The 5,546-nt window shown below is 43.4% G+C and overlaps 1 non-coding gene across 1 annotated transcript; it reads left to right on the forward strand.

Annotated features, from left to right (window-relative positions):
* The first annotated feature begins 5,107 nt into the window (after nucleotides 1-5,107).
* LOC119866022 lies at nucleotides 5,108-5,213 on the forward strand. The gene has a single exon (XR_005378960.1). It is a non-coding gene; the product is annotated as a U6 spliceosomal RNA (small nuclear RNA).
* The last annotated feature ends 333 nt before the right edge of the window (nucleotides 5,214-5,546 follow it).

Consider the following 5,546-nt stretch of genomic DNA (forward strand, 5'->3'; position numbering starts at 1 on the left):
AGTTATAATTTCTTTACTCAATTGTCTGTGCCTGATACCTTCTTTAGGAGAAATTCCTAGAGGTGGGATATTTGAGATTCAGATCAGTTGGAATTTTAAAAAAATATTTTATTTATTTATTTGAGAGAGAGCACATAGGGGGGTTGGGGCAGAGAAAGAAATAGAAACAGGATCTCTCACTGAGCGTGGACCCTGACACAGGGCTCGATCCCAGGACCAACCCTGAGATCACGACCTGAGTAGAAGGCAGATGCTTACCCAGTTGAGCCACCCAGGCACTATAGAATAGTCAGAATTTTTAAGGTCATTGCTGTATAGAACCAAGCTCCCCTAGAAAGGACGAGTTGGCTTACACTCCTCCCAGCTTTGCAAGCTAGAACTTCGCCACAGGGTGCCCAAGTCCTAGTGGGTTCTAGAGGGTGCTCTGTTGGGGTTGAGCACTTTCTGTGTTTGCCTCATGTGACAAGCCCTGGACTGCACTAGACTTTGCCATTGTTTTCCGTCATAGCCAATCTGATTCAGGGGGAATAATATATCTTTGATGTTATAATTTTAAATTCTTTAGTTACCATTAGGGGTAAATATTTTTCATATACTGATTATCCCATTGCATTTCTTCATTTGTGGCTTTCTTGTTCTTGTTCGTTACTCATTTCTCCACTGGGACCATTGTGGTTTTTGTTTTTGTTTTTGTTTTTTTAGGATTTCTAAGTACTACCTAGAAGTCACCAGCAGAGGGCAGCAGCACACCAGGGTGCTGAGGAAATGGCATTGGACCCTGAACCTTACGGTGTTATTTTGCACAAAGGCAGAGCCTGGGTCCCAGGGTGTTTGCATCAGTGGACTCAGAGGGACCTGAGGACAGTCACGATGGTTAATTTCCTACCCACACTGAATTATTCACCTGAAACGGGTGGGTTTGGAACAAGAAGATGACTTTTGAAAGGCCAAGACTGTAGGTCCCAGCGTGGAAAATGAATTGTGTCTGGTAGGAGATAGCCAGGAGCCCTTAGACAAGTCCTTAGACAAGTGGCACTGTGAGTGAGTCCAGGTTGTTGCCAGAGGAAGGGCGTGTGTCTGCATGTGTGCACACATGTGCATGCAGATGCCTGCCCCATCCTCCAGAAAGGCAGATATAATGCACTTTCATGTATGCCAGCCTCTCTGAGCTGTCTTGTTCTGCTCTCAGTCTCACTGGGAAATTGAAGCAGCTTAATAGGGAAGGCCTGATGCTGCTGCTGAAATGTGGAATTGTGAAGGGCAGGGGACTCGAGAATGCTGCCTCAGCCTCCTCCCCACCTCACCCCCACCGCCCCTGCTCAGGAGCTAGATGAGCAGCAGGGAGATATAAAGACCTGAAATCAAATGCAGAACGGTCAATGCACTTACATATCTTCTTTTAAAAAACCCTTAATTTAATACAGTAGAAGTATTTGCAACAATAGTAGCAACCCCGTCTACCTTTCACTCAGTTCCCCCAGTGTAAACATCTCCCATAATTTTAGTATAATATCTAAACCAGAAATTGACAGTAATACAATCCAGGCCTTACTCAGATGTGATCTTTACATACATTTGGCATTTGTGTGTGTGTGTGTGTGTGTGTGTGTGTGTGTGTGTGACATTGCTGAGCTATGTGAACGGTCCTAAGCCATCATCTTAGGCTATGTGATCAGCGGGAAGTCTTGCTTGTGTGAGCGTGCATTCTCTTTCTCAAATGAATAAAATATTAAAAAAAGAAAACTCGCTACATTTCTCTGCAACATCCATGACTCTGCACGCTTGAGTTCTGGCTTCATTCTCAGGGTGTCTTCCCTCAATATCAACAAAAGCTGTGGCAGTCCTAGACCTTTCATCCTCACTACATATCACACAGAAGTGAAGGCAGAGAGGGGGATTTCATCCTTCCCTACAGGAGTTGTAAGGTTCATTCTAATTGGACAAGCGTGGGTCAAGTGCCCATCCATCAACAGTCACAGGGCCAAGGGAGTGACTCAGTGATTGGCTTGTGCCTGGACTCCTTGAACACCTGGAGATAGGAATAGTTTATTGGTTTAATCTAAGCTTACACTGGAGATGAGTTTAGCCTACCCTGACCACATGGGGGAAGGGAGGTGTCTAAAAAGAAATTTGAGGTGCCACTACAGGAGGGAGGGGAAACAGGTGCTGGATAGGAAATAGGAAATAGCAAAGCACAGGAGTGTACTATCTCCAACACAGGGTGTTCCTCTCTGATCCAATCAGGTATGATTAGGTGGACAGGATAATATAGCACAGGCATGTCTACCCAGATAGGGGTGCATAAACGAGGATGAGAGCTGGACAGATACCCTAGGAGGTCTCTACCACAGTAGTGATGTGTGCCTCGGAGACACCTCTGCAGGTCTCTATATGCCTCAGGACTTTAAGCTGGTTGTGACACCTCTAGCCATCGCCGTTGGCCTGGTAGCCACCTACGAGATGCTATGGTTGAGACAGGTCTTGTGTTTCAGCTGCATATGCTAAGTAGTGCTTAGGATATATTTAGATAGGAACCCCCACCTCCTACCCCATCTACACTGTGTTCACTGGCTGCCCCTTGTGTCCTCAGTCTGTACAGTGCAGACATCCTTTTCCTGCTCTACTCTCCCTACCACCACCATGAAGTCCACCCAGTCCAAATGCGCACAGAGGTTTTTGGAGAGACTTTCCTGTGGCAGAGTAGCTTCTAGTGCCTCTCAATATCCAGGTTTATGGAAAAGCTCAACATTTCCCAAAGTGTACTATTTGTACCATGGTGCTATGTGACATATGCATCAATTTTTTAACATTCCTTTTCATTGTTTCCGGATTTATTTATTTGGGGAGAGAGTGTGCACAGGGGGAGGGGCAGAAGGAGAGAGAGTCTTTTTATTATTATTTATTTATTTATGAGAGACACACAGAGAGAGAGGCAGAGACACAGGCAGAGGGAGAAGCAGGCTCCATGCAGGGAGCCTGATGCCAGACTCGCTCCCAGGTCTCCAGGATCACAACCTGGGCTGAAGGCAGTGTTAAACCGCTGAGCCACCAGGGCTGCCTGAAGGAGAGAGAGTCTTAAGCTGACTCTGCTAGAGCCCATTACATTACTCAATCTCATGACCCTGAGATCATGACCCCAGCCAAAACCAAGAGCCAGTCACTTAACTGACTGCACCACCCAGGCACCTCAAGATTCCTTTTTAAATAATCTTTTTACTTACAACTCTTTTGAAATAGAAATATAGAAAAATACACAAAACAAAGGTGGATCTTAATGGGATATTATGAGGCAAACACCCCAAATGCTCTTGTAACCCAAGAGATGGAATGTTGCAGCCACCCTAGCAGCACTTCCATGTTCCCCACCCAAGTCACAGTTGTACCCTCCCCCAACCCCAAGAGTAACCACTACCTGGTTTCTTTAGTAAACACTTCCTTGCATTTCTTTATAGTTCCAACATCCAAGTATGCATCTCTAGAAATGGTGGTTCAGTCTTGACCACTTTTTAAAAAAGATTTATTTACTTATTTTAGAGAGCACGCAAGCGCATGAACGGGAGGGGCAGAGAGAAAGGGAGAGAGAATCTCAAGCAGACTCTGGGCTGAGTGCGGGGCCCAAAGCAGGGCTCTATCCCATGACCCTGAGCCAAAACCAATAGTTAGATGCTTAACTGACTGTGCCACCCAGGTACCCCAGTCTTGCCCACTCTGCAAATATATCTTTACCTCTCTTTAATCTCCAGAGTTTTCTCTCATCCTTTTCTTTTCCTTCAATTTTATCTGTTGAAGAATCCAGGCTCTTGGATCCTAGTGTTTGCCACAGTCTGGGGTTTGTTTGCTGCCCACTCATGGGCAGTTCCATATGCTCTGCTGCCCTTTGTCTTTGCTGCTCATTGGATCTAGAAGATTGATCAGACTCAGCTTTGTCTTTTTGGCAAGACTCTAGGTGGTGATGTGTTCATTAGGGGCCACATAATATTAGGCTGCCTCTCCCTTTGTGGTGTTTGTAGCTATGGATGCTCGTCCCTAGATTCATTAATTCACTGGGGGTCCAAACTGGTGACATAGATTATTTTCATTGTGCTATGATTCACATTTTATTGCTTATTAATTTTGTCATTCCACACAACTTATAAGTAAATAGGCTTTGAGAAAATGTCTTGAGAGTGTTAAACAGATGATGGCATCGTTGATGAGACTGTTCCAGTGTTCTACATGAGGTAATGAAAAGAACCACAGCTGCCACCACTACAAGATGATGATATTTTAATTCCATCATTTCTTTTTCATTTATTTGCTGGATTTCTTTATAAACAGATGCTTCCTCTCATGTACCATGAGGTTACCCAGTGGTATAGCTCATGCAGAAGAGGCAGGATAAATGCTTCCTTTATTACCTATATTTATCAGTTTGCAAAATAATAAGCTGGTTCCTTATTATCCTCTGCAGGTGACCAGTTTTTTCAATATCATCATGAACTCGTGGATTTAAGTAAACTTGGAAAATTTCAATTTGTTGCAATTATTACTATGTTCAAGCTCAAATTGTCCTGTTATTGGCCAGTGGGAACCCCCGTGGGTTGGTTTCTGTGTTCTTTTGACATACCCTAGTCTACATATAGCCTATCCATGATGGCTTATGTGCCATCTTTTATATCAAGATGTTCCAGACTCTCTTTGTGCATTTTCTCCCCTGATCTGTCAGTCATTTCTCCATGCAGCCCTGACTTTTAGTGGGAAATGGCATTTTGTGACCACCATGTGGACTCCAGGGATGCTTATTGCTACGAACTGGTCATTGTTTCCAGGCTGTTTCAATGGATGGAGCTATTAGATATAGATAGAACAATAGATCAAATACCTCATAAGTTCATACTGTTTTTCCAATTAAATTTCAGGACTATGGATTTTTTATTTAATCTTTTAAAAAATTTCAGCTGTCTATTCTTCCACACTGAGAATCCTGATTTTTAGGACACAGGGGATGATAGTTAAGAAAGCTCATAATTACTCATTTGTTTTAGGCAACATTACACACACAACAGGGAATATCAGTACTAATGCTGCTACCAGCAGAATGATAACTGAGAAGAGTTTAAAAGTTCTTGTGCTTGCTCTGGCAGCACATAGACTAAAATTGGAATGGTATGGAGAAGATTAGCAAGGCCCCACACAAGGATGACATGCAAATTTGTGAAGTGTTCCACATTAAAAAAAAGTTTGCACCCCAATGTTCATAGCTTTTCTGTATCCACATCAGTAGAGCTTATAGCCTTTATATACCATATTCTCTGCTTTTTATTTATTTTTATAAGCTTATTTATAAAAATAAAAAAAATTAAATTTATTTCTTTGAAAGAGAGAGAGTGCGCGCACACAAGCAGGGTGAGGAACAGAGGGAGAAGCAGACTCCCTGGTGAACAGAGAGCCTGATACAGGGCTGGTTCCTGGGATCATGACCTAAGCCAAAGGCAGACACTCAAGGAATGAGCCACCCAAGTGCCCCTATTCTCTGCCTGTTAAACTTCATATAGTTTTAGTTCTAC

Source organism: Canis lupus, chromosome 25 (assembly GCF_011100685.1).
Source record: "Canis lupus familiaris isolate Mischka breed German Shepherd chromosome 25, alternate assembly UU_Cfam_GSD_1.0, whole genome shotgun sequence".
In the NCBI taxonomy this organism is placed as follows: domain Eukaryota; kingdom Metazoa; phylum Chordata; class Mammalia; order Carnivora; family Canidae; genus Canis; species Canis lupus.